Genomic DNA, 16,905 nt, shown 5'->3' with positions numbered 1-16,905 from the left:
TCTCCAGAGAAAGACTGACAGAATCTGAATACAGGCTGAAGCATACTATTTTTTACTTTACTTTTCTTGGGGGTTTTTTTGGTCTGTGTTTTCTTTCACAATATGACTAATATGGAAATATATTTTGCATGACTACACGTGTATATCTATGTGAAATTGCTTGCCTTCTCAGTGAGGTAGGGAGGGGAGGAAAGGAGAGAATGTGGAACTCAAAATTATAAAAAATGAAGGTTAAAATTTGTTTTTGTATGTAATTAGAAAAAAATATATAATATTAATCTTTTTAAATATGTCCTGCTCTCAGTTTCCTCATCTTTAAAAGGAAATATCTGGACTAGATGATCTCTAAAATTCTTTCCAAATTGAAACATCCCAGTTCCTTCTAGTATGTAAATTTCATATAACTAGTTATGTAAAACCCTTAATCTCTTTAAACCTCTGTTTCCTCATCTGTGAAATGGATGTAACAATAATTGTTATTTTCTCTTTCTATTTTCTCTCTTCTCTCTCTCTCTTTCTCTCTCTCTGGATTACTACATAGAATGTTTTTTTGGAAACTTTAAAAGGCTATCAAAAAAGGTACAAGGAGGGCAAGAGGAGCAAAGAACTTGGAATGTCATTTGTTTCACAGGTACAGAGAGTTCAACAGTTAAATACCCAAGGTAATACAGGTAAATCCACATGGCATATGGTGTTGGTTTCTGAAATCCTACACATTTTTCTAAAATCTATAATTATGTGGCATGCACCTAATTAAAATGTACTATAATTGTTGAAATATTTTATTGAAGTCATTTTTTTTTCCAAGCGACAGGTTTACCAGATGATAAAACTTGTCTTGTGGTTTTCTAGGGCCTGCCAAGAAGCTCAGAGCTAAGTAGAGTGGGTGGGGTCAGTGGCGGACATTAAACTCCTCTGTGAGTGCCAGCATTCTTTACTAAGCACTCCTTCTGAAGGCTTAAGTCCGGCTCTTTGCCAAACACTCCAGTCCAAGACAAATAGCCCATGTTGGTGTTTTGTGCACAAAGATGATTGAGGTTCATTTTAGCTCAATAGATAAATCTTTTGAAATCAAGCTTGTTCAGGGCTTCTTCAGATATGATAGATCTAGGACAGTTGTTTATTGAAAAGAACTGTAGGAGAAATGTCAGCTATGCCCTCTGGCTCTGTGGGGCCTGTGAAGGAGAGTTGACCTAGGTCTTCAAAAGGAGGCGAGACTTGCTAAGAAATGCACCTTTTCTTCAGGCAACTGACTGCTGAAAGGGACCAGTTATGGAAGAGGTGAACAGGAGGAGGAGACAATGCTAAGAGAGGAAACAGGAGTCTAATTCTGAGGAAGAAGGAGAGGGGAAGGAGCATTTATTAAGCTCTAACTATATACCAGGCTCTATGCTGTGTTTCATAAATATTATCTCATTTCATCCTCACAATAGTTTTGGGAGATTGGTGTTCTTATTATCTCTTCTTTTAGATATGGAAACTGAGGGAGACAGATTAAGTGATTTGCCCAGGTCATACTTCTGGAAAGTATTTAAAGTTAGATATGAACTCAGGTCTTTCTGACTCTCAACTCAATACTCTACCCACTGTAGCACCTATTTATTTTTCAGGGTTAGATACATAAACTGTTAGAAATGGTTTTAAAGGGATCATAGAGATCTTTCTACTCCAACCCTTCCAGTTGCACAGCTCAGAAACAGAGGCTGAGGAGGTCAAAGGGCTTGTCCAAGTTAAGTAGTTAGAAGCCAAATTGGAATGTGCAGAGTTATGGAACAAAGAATGCCACATCTGAAAGGAAATTTTGAATCATAGAATAATAACAATAATGACAACTAACATTTCTATGATATTTTAAGATTTGCAAAATATATTCTTCAAAATAGCTTCATGAAGTAGGTCACCTAATCAACTAACCAAAAAACGTGAAGGACCTGTAATGTATTCCATGCACTGCACTAAGTGCTGGGGTTAAAAATCCAGAAGTGAGACAGTCTCTGCCCTTAGGAAGCTTTTGCTCTCCTGGGGGAACACAGCATGCTTGCAGACAGATAAATACAGAATGTACTTATTTGTTGGTCTGTTTATCCAAAATCAATACTTTGATGACCTCATCGATGTGGTCCTTTCTGACAGTACAAATAACAATTCATCTCCACTTTGTGATCCTATGCAATTCTTGTCCATGCTCTTCTATAAATCCCACTATCCCCATTACATAAATGAGGAAATTAAGGCTGAGAAAGGTAGAGTGACTTGCCCATAGTCATACAGCTTAGAGGAAATGTAAGAGCCAGGATTTCAATCCATTAAACATTAGAGCTGGAAGAGATTATTTAATCTAGTCTAATCCTTTCATTTTAGCACAGTTTCTCAGATAATGCATCATAATTTTTTTTTCATTTTACAGATTGGGAAACTGAGGCCCAGAGAGAAGTGATTTACCTAAGATCACACTAGTGAAAGACCCAAGACTTGAACCCAGATCTTCTGACAGACGGCAAATCACTTTGCCTCTGAAACCAGTATTCTTTCCACTACACCCCCTGCCCATACCCCTTCCTTCAAGAACTGGTCTAGGGTGCAGCTAAGTGGTGTAGCAGATAGAGGACCAGCCCTGAAGTCAGGAGGACCTGAATTCAAATCCAACCTCAGACCAAACACTTGACACTTACTAATTATGTGACCCTGGGCAAGTCACTTAACCCCAATTGCCTTAAAAACAAAACAAAACAAAACAAAAAAAACTGGTGTAATTCTTACCCCAGTACCTTAATAGCACTTCCTACAACTAGTACCATTTTTATAGATCCCCTATCATATTCCAGGCCCTGTGTGCTGGGTGCTGAGATTACAAGGACAAAAGTGAAAGAGCCCCCTGCCCTCAATGAGCTTACATTTTACTGGGGGGGGGGGAAATATCCTGTGATGGGAATGGGATCTGAACCCCTGAAAGAAAAAGACTATGTCTATGGTATCTGGACCTAAAAAAAGAAAATCCCTCGGCTTTTTCCAAATCTCTGGCATTTGTCTGAGGCTGTAATCCACTCAACTGGCCTTTCATTGTGGCTATATCCAATAGCTCTGTTTTGTTCAGTTACCTCCTGATTGCCCCTGGCCACTTCCCACCCTTAATCCTATCTAGACTCCACCTTCTCCCTTGACCCCCTAGTCCAGGTCCTTCTGTTCACCCCAATTTACTGGCCACTCCCATCCGGATCCTTCTTAGGGCCCTCCTCCAATTACCCCCAGACTACTTGGCTACTCCTGGATCCCTCCCACAGTCTTTTTGTATATAAGATTCATCTTGTCTCCATTAAGGTGCTCAGATTCTTAAGGTCTGGCCCACTTGCTTTACCAATACAAATGTTTAGATTCCTTAAGAGTCTGGCCAGTATGGTGGATATTCTAATAAACTTTGTCTTTGGCTGAAAGAAGACTTGGCTCAAATTCATTCAGGCAATACCCACATGTTGTGATTTTCGGGTCCCAGCAGCCCCAAACCTCAACATCACATACACATGTAAAGATACACTATACACAGAGTAAGGACAAAGCAGTTTCAGAGAGTGGAATGCACCAACAACTGGAGCATCAGGAAAATCTTCCTGTCATGGGTGGCACCTGAGATGTTCTCTAAAAATAGCTAGGGACTGATTTTCCAAGGAAGAGGTAAAGGAGAAGCTTCCTGCAGGCTTGGAAAGCCTGGACCACAGCACAGAGGCAAGGTACAGAATATTGTGTTGAGGCAATAGCAATTAGGCTAACTTTGCCAGAACATACAGTGCGTGAGGAGAGATTAAGCTGTAAATTGATAAATTTGGAAAAGAAAGTTTGGAGGATGATTAGGAAGGGCTTTCCTTACATGACTATCGGAAAGTCATCTTTGAGCCTCAGTTTCTGTGTCTGTGAAATGGGGATGATAATATTCATACTATCTATCTTACAGGGTCAAAGTTAGGAAAAACTTTGTACACTTGAAATCATTAAGGTGTGACTGACAGCTCAGGACCCCCAAGAACTCTGGATTCATTGGAACCAAGTTCAGTCATATGGGCTTGACCCCTGAGAAGGTTATTTTTTCTCTGTGGCTCTCACTCCTATCACCAGAAATTCCTAGAACATCTAATGAATAAAACTTAAGTATGGCTCCTGCATGAGGCAGATAGGTGGTTCAGCAAATAGAGTGCTGGGCCAGGAGGCAGGAAGACCTGAGTTCAAATCTGGCCTCAGATACTCACCACTTATGTAATCCTGGGTGAGTCATTTAATCTCTGTTTACCTAATCCACTAGAGAAGGAAATGACAAACCACTCCAATATCTTTGCCAGGAAAACCCCACATGGGATGCCAAAGAGTCAGAAGCGACTGAACAACAACAAATGGGTCATGTCCAAAAGGGGATAGGTACCCTCCAAATCAGTAACAACTAAGTTGGCTATTTCTGGCTCAAGAGGTGACATCATGAGGGTGAGAGGTCAGGAGCTCCTTGGGTCCCTCAGCTGACGCCAACGTCCCTGCAGGAGCTGCTCCCTAAAGATTCTACAGTTCTTCTTGGAGGAGATGACAAAAGGAGGAAGAGCCCAAGTCCTGCTCCCATTTGTCAGAAAACATAAACTGAAGGAGCTGTGGCAAAGGGAAATCCCTGTTCAACAGTTCCATTAAATGTCTCATGTTTTGATGTGTTAAGTATCAGCCTCCCAGAAGAATATGCAAGTTGCAAATTAATACAGGTTATAAATTATTGTAGTTATAGTTTCATATTTCTTTTCACTTTGTAGCAATGTGTCTTTTAAGTATTTCTTCTGCATGGAAGAAATAAATAGTTATCCTATATCTGATCAACATTGTACATTATGCATCTTCTTATCTCCTCTTGGAAAGACCCTAGGCATGAGCCAGAGGTCAGCTTTAAGTGATTTACCCTGGGGATTAACTCCTTCGAAACATCCTTATGGTATGGAGCAGCCTCTGGGTTCTCAAAAGCAGTACTGGCAGAGTATAAGTTCCAGCAAGTCCTACCAAGCCTCAGAGGCCTCACTTATGGACCTGGGATGTCCTATGTCTTTGTCATCTAAGGACCAACCTTGCTGTGGAAGGAGAGGCTGATCACCAAAGGGGTGGTCGCAAGGTGAAAGGGAGCATGCTGTAGTAGAAAGAAAGAGAAAAAAAAAAGTCCATTAGCTATGGAGTAACAGAATCTAGATTTGAATCTTGGCTCTGCTCCGTACTTGTGTTATGACTTTGGGCATATCAGATAGTCATGACACAACAGAGAAATGTGTTGGATTTGGAGTCAACGGGGTGAAAATAAAAACCCAGTCCACTTACTGCCTGTGAACTTGGGCAAATCAGGATAGTACAGTGTAAAGAATACAGGTTTTAGGGGACTTTGCTCCAAAGCTCAAATTCAACAAGTATTATCTGTGTGACCTTGGCCAAGTCCCTTAACCTCCTTGGGCCTCCCTTCCCTTATCTGTATAATGAGGCTGATCCACTAGATTGGCCTCTGAGGGCCCTATTGCCTTTAAAGCTCTGATCCTAGAAACTTAACATATCTGTATTTAACTGCCTTCATCTACAAAAAAAGGATGTTAGAAGAGATCAGTGTTGCCAAACTCAAGCAGAAACAAGTTACTAAACCATAGCTATGTGGTACAGTGAATGGAGCACCAGGTTTGGAGTCAGGAAGACTCATATTCCAGAGTCTGAATCTGGCCTCAGACACTTACTAGCTGTGTGACCTAGGGCAAGTCACTTAATCTCCCTTAGCCTCAGTTTTCTCATCTATAAAATGGAGATAGGCAGCTAGGTGGTGCAGAAATGGCAAACCACTCTAATATCTTTGCCAAGAAAACCCCAAATGGGCTCATGAAGAGTCATGGGCATAACAGAAATGACTGAACAACAAACAAAAGCATATATAAGAATCCCTGAGGGCTTCATATTGACTCAGTTTTAAAATGCAATATTTATGTTTTATTGTATTTTCCAATTATATTTTAATCTGGTACAGGTCACACTTGGGAGTGTTGTGGACCACATATCTGACACTTTTGGACTAGATTTCAAAGGTCCCTTTCTGTTTGTGGAGTGAATTTTTGGTCTTTAAACTCCCTTTCAATTTGAGACGCTGTGATCACTCAATTAATTGGATTGCATACACATATATACATGTAAGTAGTATATTACATATACATGACATGCATTTTATAGATATAACTTATGTCATATACGTATGTGTGTATGTTATACATACACCTAGATTTTGGTCATAGCAAATCATAAAGTTATTCTGGTGACATTAAACAGTTACAATTGCTGGAGGGAAGGCTCACTCAATGAAATAAGTGCCATGTGTTTTTCAAGAAGGGATCATCCTCACTTCCCGCTGAGGGTGATCATGGAAGGGTGTATAGAAGAGGTGGGCCTTGAGGGAAATGAAGAATTCCAATGAGAATGGGGGGAAGACAAGGGTCAGGAGAGAACACAGGAAGGATGAGAGGAGAGTGAGAAATGCTTTCCTCAACACTGCCTGATAACAAGCAACATTCCCAAACTATAAGATAACTGAAGTCATTAATAGAATGTTTTAAAAAATCCCGAGTTGCTGATGGTTGCCATAACAGCATACTATTTATTTCGCATGGAATCAAAAAAAAAATTTTTTTTTAAATTGTAGAATCAACAATGGAAAAATTAAGGTACATTGCTGTTTGCTACCTTTGTGAAAGAATGGCTACTCAGAGGTCTTTTTCATTATGTTCCTCCTCAGTAATGTTGGCTATGATTGCTAATGGTATTAACTCATTTCTACAGTGTTTTAGTAATTGCAGGGGCTTTGCCTCCCAAAGCAGTGCATTCCACTTCAGGATGGTTCCGATGGTTGGGACGTTCGTTTGTTTTCCATTAAGCCTAAAGCTTCCTTTTTTACAGCTTCCATTTATCGGTCCTAGTTCCATTCTCTGTTGTTCTTGAGTTGTTTCAGTTGTGCCCAACTCTTTGTGACCTCATTTTGAGGTTTTCCTGGCAAAGATACTGGAGCAGTTGGCCATTTCCTTCTCCAGCTCATTTTACAGGTGAGTATACTGAGGCAACAAACAAAACTGAGGGTTAAGTCACTTGGTCACACAACTAGTAAGTGTCTGAGACCGGATTTGAACTCAGGAAGATGAGTCTTCCTGGTTCCAAGGCCAGGGCTCTATCCACTGCACCACCTAGCTACCCCAGTTCTGCTCTCAAAGGTCATGTAGGACAAATTTAATCTCTCTTCCATGTGACAGTCTTTCAAATAGTTGGAAATAACGATCATTTCTCCCCTAAGTCTTACCTTCTCGAGCTAAACATCTAGGTCTCTCAAATGATTTTCATATGCTAAGATCTCAAGATCCTTCACCATTCAGGTGTCATTTTCCTTTTGACACACTCCAATTTGTACAATATTGGGGCAGCTAGGTGGCGCAGTGGATAGAGCACTGGCCCTGGATTCAGGAGGACCTGAGCTCAAATCCGGCCTCAGACACATAACACTTACTAGCTGTGTGACCCTGGGCAAGTCACTTAACCCCATTGCCTAGCAAAAAACCAAAAACCAAACCAACAAACAAAAAAACCAATTTGTACAATATTCTCCTCAAACATGGCATCCAGAACTGGACACAATGTAATAGATGTGATAGAACTACAGAGAGAACTGAAGGGTTATCAACTCCAATAGTATAACTAAAAGGCTTAAGCTTTGAGTTTCCAAAGGACTTATGACCACCATGACAGATGAAAACAATCATAGTGTAGCATCTCCTCTGGGCTACTACCTTAATTTGTTCTTGCACCCCAGGTTGGGTGTGAGACTTGAACATAATCATATGGTTTTTCATAGATTTAGAGCTGAAGGGGACTTTACAGGTCTTTGAATCCAGCCCCCTTGTTATAGAGATAAGGAAAACAAAACACAAGTAAAATGATCTGTCCAGGATCACACAGTTAATATGTCTAATATAACATTTGAATCTAAGTTTTCCTTATACCAAGTCCAGCTCACTCTTCACTATGCCATGCTGCGTCTTCTGATATTGGAAGCTAGATCTCCTGACTCCGAAGCCATGAAGTCCTGCTAATATGTCATAAAAACTTCCATGATATGTCATCAAAGTTCATTCTATGTATCTATGTACCTGTCTATCTATCTATCTATCTATCTATCTATCTATCTATCTATCTATCTATCTACCTATCTATAACATATATATCCATTATTTTTCAGTGCTGTTACCAAACTGTTAAAAGGAAGCATCATCTCCTAAAGAAAAGTAGTGTTAAGTACCCCTACCACTGAGTATTTAATCATTAATGGATTGATTTTTACAGATGAAACTGGAAATCTAGAGGTAAATAGAAAAACAGATTTTTTTTCTCTATTTCTTACTCCGTTCCTAGGATTTCTATCCAACAATGCCTACTCAATGCTGATTCTTCGTGTAGAAAGGAGATCCAGTCTGTTATTAATGATTGATTACTATATCCACCTTGATAGAATGATTTCTGTCACTGTCTTACTGTCCATGCCAAACCTAAGGCCAGACTCTTCTAGTCATTTGTTTCTATGGGAAGAAATGGTTCCTTAGGATAAAGAGGGAGCCAGCATTTGGCCCTTGATAAAAACAACTCATGTTAAATTTAATTGGGTTCTATAATGAAACCAATGTATTGTACCAGAGCTATTAATAGGATCACAGGATAATATATTTGGAGATGGAAAGGACCTTGGAGGTCATCTTATCCCGCCTCCTCATTTTAGACCTGAGGAAACTGAGGCACAGGAAAGTTAAATAATGTTTTCTACCAGACTAATTGTTGTGAATAGTAAATTTCCATTTGACTCTTAAGACAAAGAAGTATAGAAGGTAGGGTCATGGTGGAGTGACCTCTTTTATTTTAATTTTTAATTTTTTGTCTAGGCAATGGGGTTAAGTGATTTGCCCAGGGTCACACAGCTAGTGTCAAGTGTCCGAGGCTGGATTTTAACTCGGTCCTCCCAACTCCAGGGCTGGTGCTCTATCCACTGAGCCACTAGCTGCCTCCCCCCCCCAAAAAAAAATCCTCTTTACATAATGACCACAGAGGGAACCAAGATGGCTAAGTACAAGTTGGGACTCAGCTGAACTCTCCCAACATTCCCTTCCAAACATCTTGAGACAGAAGGACATACACAGAGTTCAAATGAAGTACTGGAGAAGAGTCTATTATGCTTCAGCTGAAGTAAAGGCAAGGATGGCGATCATAATCTCAGTCAAAGCAAAAGAAAAATTAGAACTAATTGAAACAGTTAATCGGGGAAACTACATTTTGCTAAAAGATATCATAGACAATGAAGTAATATAAAAATATTTTAAATCAAGTTTCTTGGATAAAGGCCTCATTTCTCAAATATATAGGAAACTGAATCAAATTTATAAAAATAAGAGTCATTCCCCAATTGATAAGTGGTCAAAAGATATGAACAAAAAGTTTTCAGAAGAAATTTAAGTTACTTATAGTCATAGGACAAAATATTTTAAATAAATATTGATTAGAGAAAAGCAAATTAAAACAACTCTGAGATTCTACTTCACACCTATCAAAAATGACAAATGGCTGGAAGGGATAAGAAAAAATAGGTTACAATAATGAACTGATGGTGGAGTAGTGAACTGGTCCAACCACTCTAGAAAACAATCTAGAACGATGCCCAAAGGGCTATAAAATATATATACCCTTTGATCCAGCAATACCACTATTAGGTTTTACCCCAAAGAGATTAAAAAAGAAAAAGGAAAAGGACTTAATGTACAATTTTTGTGGTGGCAAAGAATTGGAAACTAACAGGATGTTCATCAGTTGGGGAATGGCTGAACAACTTGTGGCATATGATTAAGATGGAATACTATTGTGATATAAGAAATGACAATGGAGATGGTTTCAGAAAAGAAAAGAAAAACACAGCAAGACCTATATGAATGGATATGAAGTGAAGTGAGAAGAACCAGGAGATCACTGTGCACAATAACATCAATGTTATAATGATGATCAGCTTTGGAAGATTTGGTTACTCTGATCAATACAGTGATCCAAGACAATTCTAAAGGACTCATGGTGAAAAAAATGCTATCCACCACCAGAAAGAGAACTGATGAACTCTGAGTACAAATTAAAGTATACTTTTCTCACTTTATTTTTTCTTTGGTGATATGGCTAATATAGAAACATGTTTTGCACAATTTCACATGTATAACTGGTATTATATGGCTTGCTTTCTCAGTGGTAGGGGAAAGACAAGAGAGATAAACAGAATCTGAAACTCAAAATTCCAAAAGAAAAGAATGTTAAAAAAACACACAGAAAATGCCTAACCAAATTCTGAGTGAGAAAGTCATCAAAAAGTCACAGTAAGTAATTTTTCTATCCCAGGGCAGCTTAGGAAGACAGAAAGAAAGGTTTGCAGACAGTGGGGTACAGTGCCAGGTGTGCAGTGTGGCAGAAGCAACACTGGCTGTGAGCTGTGGGGTAGAAGCAGGGCCCAGGGACAATAACCAGACTGAACACCTAGCCAGAAAGAGAATCCAGAGGACCCCTGGCCTCTGGGACACCACTGGGTACAGGACCAAGCACCATTTGTCAGCTCTGTCTCCCATTACCGAGTTCCAGAGTGGAGAGGAGAGGTCATAGTCATAATGTAGCAGAGGCTCTATTCGTGTCATAAGCAGAGTACAGCCTGGAAGAGCAAGGACCAGACCTCTCCCCAGATCACACCATATTAAAAGCACCAAAAATTTCCAGGCCTTCAGATTAAGCTATAAAAGTAGCAGAACATAAAAGACAGAAGTTAAGGGGCTAGTCATCCCCTCCATAAGTGAGCAGAGCTCAACTCTAACATAAATGTCAAGAAATAGAATGGAAAACTGAACAAACAGCAATGAAACAAAAACAAACAAAAAACATAACCTGACCATAAAAGGCTATCATAATGACAGGAAAGCTCAAGACACAAACTCAGAAAAAGATGTCTTAAAAACATCTACAAGCAAATCCTCAAAGAAAAATGCAGATTAGACACAAACCCAACAAGAATTGCTAGAAAAGCTAAAGAAAGAGATAAAAAGAACGAAAACCTATTTTAAAAATCAAGTACGAGTTATAAGAAAAGGGCTTTGTAAATAATAAAGTGCTAAAAATTCATGGACTAAAGACCACTGGATTTGGAGTGAGAAAACCCAAGATTGAATCTTTACTGGGACAATTATTGCCCATGCAAGGCATTTAACGTCTCTGGACCCCAATTCTCTCATTTGTAAAATGTGGAAGTTGTACTAGATGGCCTCAAAGGTTCCTCCCAGCTGTCTGAATCTACCATCCTATCACTATTAAAGTAATCTAATCAAGATTAATAATATAACAATGTCTCACATTTTATAGTGATTTATATAATTTATGACATTCCTTGATATCAATTATTTAATTGGATGCCTGTAAAAAGCCTTTGAGAGAGGCAACTGTGGGACTATTGTTACACTTTACAGATGAGGAAACTGAGATCCATAAAGCTTAAATTTCTTGTACAGAGTCAGCCAGATACCAAGTAATAGAGTTAGGCTAAAGTCTTTAAATCCACTACTCTACCAGGGACAGAGAAGACAAAAGGAAAAGGTACTGAGAAAAAAAAAAGTCACCTTCCTGTATTAGCTCCTAAGCCATAAGGTCTATGAGAACAGCTGGGCCTCTTCAGGCTCTGCTACTGCCCTTCTTCATCAGAGCTAATGTTTACACACACTGGTAGCAGGGAAAGGCTTCAGTTCTTCCTGCAGGAGGGTTTGCCCTTTGGCAAAGCTAGCTATGGAGGTGGGGCTTCCCATAGAGAAGGGAAGGAGAGGCTGGCTGGCACTTACTTGCCTTGCCCAATTACCCAATTCTAGCTGCCATACCTGTAGCTGGCAACAGGTCAAGGAAAGACACGCAGTAAGCTGGGCAGTCAGGCACTGGAACAGTGAGGGGAATGGATGGGTACAGCCCATGGGTAAAGTAAGCTAGGATGCCATGCTAAGTCAAAACAGATGGCCCTCGAATCACAACTAGGCTAAGACCCCATGGCAGAGCAGAGAGAGCATTGGTCTTGTGGTCAGGATACCTGAGTCCTATCAGAACTTTCCTCAAGGACTGTTCAACTAAATGTTACATAAGAAAAATGATATCCATCACAGCTCCTAAGGCAGTTCAGAAGGGCAGCATAGTATAGTACAGCACCCCAGATTTGAAGTCAGAGGATGAAGATAGAAATCCTACCCCTGATATCTACTACCTGTGAGATGTTTTCTTTCTCTGGACTTTAGTTTCTTCATCTTTGAAGTAAGGTTTACTGTTGGTAATCTCTGTGGTCCCTTCTAGTTTCAGTTTCCATGCCTTGCTAGCTATTTGACCCTGGACATATCTCTCTTCAAATCAAACATGGCATTTAATTAAACATACATTTGCTAGATATCCACTGTATGCCTGTATCACATATTTAATCAATCAAAAAGCATTTATTAAGCACCTACTACTATGTGCTTAATAAGTTGTGTTAGATGATGGGGATAAAAATGTAAGAGTAAGCCTTCAATAAGCTTACAATATACTGAGAGGCTACAACATGCTCACATCTCAGTATAGGATATTTACAGAATGGATTAAGTGATTATGGGAAGGCAGACATTAACCACTGGAGTAAAAGGAAAGGCTTCCAAATAAATGATAAAAAATAAATTTACATTCACCATCTATCTTGCTTTGAGGAAAACTCTTTGCAAAAAACTTCCTAAATAAATGAGAGCCCTTAATAGCATTAAGGCTTGCATTGAAATCACAGCCAAAAAATAAAAAGGACTTTAGAAGGAGCGTGGAAATAGGGGGAACAGAAGGGAGAGTTAGAGAAGGGTGGAACTCTGGCTAGCTGCCACAACATTTAAATTCTATTTCACTATCTAAACTCCCTTTTTAGCTTGCAGGGACAGTGCTTCCCACCTGCAGCTCCCAGAGGTGCTGAAGGCCTGGGAGTGGGTCTCCTGAAAGGGTGCCCCTCCCTGGGCCTGGCTGTCTGACAGTGGAGGAGGATGAAACTCGCCACATACTTCTGGGCTGTTATCTGATCACCCTCTTCAAATATCTGAAGGGTTGGCTTTGAAGAAAGGGGATGAGACTTGTTCTCGTTGGCCCTGGAGGGCAGAAGGAAGACCAACTGAGGAAAGTTAAAGGAAGACAGATAGACTTCAACTCAATATATAAAAGATCTTTCTAACAATCAGAGCCATCCAACCATGGAGCTAGACGTCTCAACAGATAACTTCAGTGAGTTCCTCTTTAAGGGAGGTGTTGGAACAAAAGTTTGGTGACCCCTCTACTACTACATACATTGTCTCTCTCTGCTTCTGTCTCTCTGTCTCTCTCTCTCTCTTTTCTCTCTCTCTGTCTCTGTGTCTCCATTTCACACACGCGCGCACACACACACACACACACACACACACACACACACACACACACACAAAGGCTATAGAGAGAACTCTTATAGTGGGTATAAATTTGTGACCTCTAAGGTCCCTCCTAACTCTGAGATTTTATGATCCTATCATTTGTCTAGAGCTCCTTAATCAAGCTTCATTCCCTAAGCTAGCACAGAGGGTAAGAGGTGAAAATTTACAAATAGGATGACAATAGTCAGCAAATATTTACTGAGCACCTACAGAGTACAACCCTGGTGGAGCGCCGGTGGGGATTACGATATTAGAATTGGTCCCCACTTTAAAAGTGACTAAAATCTGTTTAAAGAAAAAATCTCAACTGGGAAAAAAACCTCCCAGGTTTCCTCTGGAGTCCCCTGGCTCAGGTTTATATTTTCACCCTTCTGACTTAACAAGCAATGGAGAGGAAGGAGTCTATCCTGAGATAGAATCACGGAATGTCAGACTTAGAAAAGACTACTCAGGCCATCTAATCCAACCCATAGTTGATTACGAACCTGCTTAATAATATCTCCAACAAGTGGTCATCCAATCTCCATTTGCAAACCTCTGTTGAAGAAAGGACCTAATACTGATGGAGGCAAACTACATTATTTTTGGCTGCATCTAATTGTTAGGAAGCATTTCTATATGTGGAAAGTAGATCTGTTGCTCTGAGATTTCCACTCATTGTAACTAGTTCTGATTTCTTGAGCCATGCAGAAAAGGAGTCATTCCTCTTATACATGATAGTCCTTCAAATAATGAGAACTGTTATGTTGCATCTTCTCTTCTCCAGGCTAAATATCCCCAGTTTTTCAAGCAATCCAAATGATTTTCATATGCCATGACTTCAAAGGACTTCACCATCCTAGTTACCATTTTCTAGACATTCCCCAGATTTTCAGTTCATTTTTTAACGTGACACCCAGACCTGAACACAAAACTCCAAACAAAGTCAAAGGGAAAGGTACAGTATAACTATCACTTTTCTGCTTTTCAACTATGCTATGCTTATTTTAGCATTTTATCTTCCATATCACATAGTTGACTCATAATGAGCTTGTGGTCCACTAAAACTTGCAAATGAATCCTCCTCTAATTCATTTTTTCTTTCAGATGATTTCTATATATCTCCTGGCCTTATATTTTACAAAGTGCAATTTGGAGGAAGTCACTCTCAGAGAGAAACGTGGAACTCCAATGAGTAAGATTACAAGTCCTAGTACAGCAGCCTCTTGTAGTTTCCCTATGATAACATCACAAAGGGTCACCCCGTGCCTCAAGGGCCACAGATATTGTCCCATCTGAAGAATCTGATAAAACAAAGAACAGACAACAAGTACTGAAGGAGGAGCAGAACAACGTTGGATTTACAGAAAGGAAAGGACTTATGGAAAGAAACTCATTTACAGTAAGAACATCACAGAAAAATGAGCAGAGTGATTGAAAAAGACATATAGTAGCTGAGGAGGAAAAATGAATGAACGTTTGAAGAAAAGAGTGATTTTAATGAACAAATAATTTGACACAAAGGAAAGTGAAAGAAATTGAGGAAGGTGAAGGTATTACAACAAATTCAACAAGTCTCACAAAGTGACAGTGGAGTAACTCCAAAAATCTCTATAATGATTCAGAAAAGTAAAGAAGTAAGCAAAGTAAAGTAAGAAAACAGAAGAGAAATTGGAGTTCTAAAGGAAGAAGTCAGCAAGAGGAGAAAGCATAGACCAAAAGACAGAGACAGTCTCTAAAATGATAGGTGGTTTGAAAAAGAGAATGACAGGATTAGAACAAAAAAAAATGCAGAGGCAGAAGAAAAATTAATTAAAGAAAATCAAATGACAAATCACAACAAAATGAGAATCCTGAAATTGAAGATAGGATGTAGAGATAATCTAAGTATTATAAGTCTTCCCACAAAAGTATCATGAAAAGAAAATTTCAATACCATACTTCAAGAAATCACATAGGAAACTTATACAAAAATAATGGAAACAGATGGCAAATGTGCAGTTCAAGACTGCACAGAATAAAACAGAAAGAAATTTCATATTCAGCCAATAAACATTGTAGCTAAACTTCTGAATTATAACACCAAACAATAAACTTTGCAGGAAGCAAGGAAAAAACCTTGAAAAATCCAACAAAAATCCATCAGAATATTACAAGATTACTCTTTGTTTACCAAAAAATCAAAGGAAAGAAATGGAATGACATTCCTAAAAGCATAAAAGATCAATCGTAACCCCCAAAATAGCATATCAAACAAAATTAGCCTAAATATCAAATAAAATCTTTGAACATTCAACAAAAGGAAATTATTTTTGCCATTCTTCAAAAGAATTCAGAGGTGATCAGGACATTCAACATGCAAACTGACCAAACTGATGAAAGTTAATTTTTTTTCACACAGCAGTTAAAAAATTGAGAAATTAAATGTGTATATTCACATAGGTAGAGCTGGCCAAGTCTGGCAACGTGGGGTAAAATGCTTTCTATTTTTCCATTTTGTTTGATGTTGATTTTCTTCAAGAAAAAAAAAAAACTTCACCCTTGAGAGAAATAAGAAGGCAGAGGGCATCTAAAGACTAATGACTCTCAAGAACAAATGAAAAAATTGAGAACATCAGAGGAAGAAAATTAGTATTTTAGAGAGAAAATCTCATTCCTTCTTTAGTAAATTTAAAAGTTAGATTGTGTGATAAGAAAGAGGAATTCTTCCAGATAGGAGAAAGGGCAATGTGGGACACCGACTCAGAAGACTCAATAAGACTTAAGAGGAGAGGTAGATAAATGTCTTTCAATTCTCCCTCTCCTCTTGGACTGGTAGGAGATTAAGGAGAGAATACTTGGAGCAGATGATAGAGAGAAATAACCCCATATAGGTGAGAGGAAGCAAGATGTGAGGTGCAAAACAAACTCTTCTGAGAAGAGCAGGTTGGGCACCTTAGGATATGATCTTCTCCAGCATGAGGCTCGACATCTTGATGCTAACTCACAATAGGGAGGAGAAAGTTAAGTCCCCAGAGCACCTTGGGTCAGAGAGAGTCAAGAGGGCATCCAAAGAGGTAATTGAATGACATCAAAAGATGAGGAAAAAGCAAAAATAGGATCTGATTCCCTGGACATGGGTTATATCACACCCCAATGCCTCTGTCAAGAATTAATATTCATGGGAATAGGTTTATTTGGGGAGCTACTCATTCTTCCCAAGCTTTGGGACTGACTCCACTTCATGGTGTTAATGATTTAAAGCATTTTCATAGCCATTGGTCATAGAAACTCAGAGTGAAGACAAGCTAAACACACTAAGATCCACTTAGATGAATGCTTTATCAACTAGTAAGAAGAAGCTATAGCTCATCACACCTGCCAGACTTTTTTTTATTTCCACGAGGGCACT

The sequence above is a fragment of the Phascolarctos cinereus genome, unplaced genomic scaffold, assembly GCF_003287225.1.
Source record: "Phascolarctos cinereus isolate Bilbo 61053 unplaced genomic scaffold, phaCin_HiC Scaffold_2;HRSCAF=192, whole genome shotgun sequence".
NCBI classification, from domain to species: domain Eukaryota; kingdom Metazoa; phylum Chordata; class Mammalia; order Diprotodontia; family Phascolarctidae; genus Phascolarctos; species Phascolarctos cinereus.
This window is presented reverse-complemented; position numbering follows the sequence as displayed.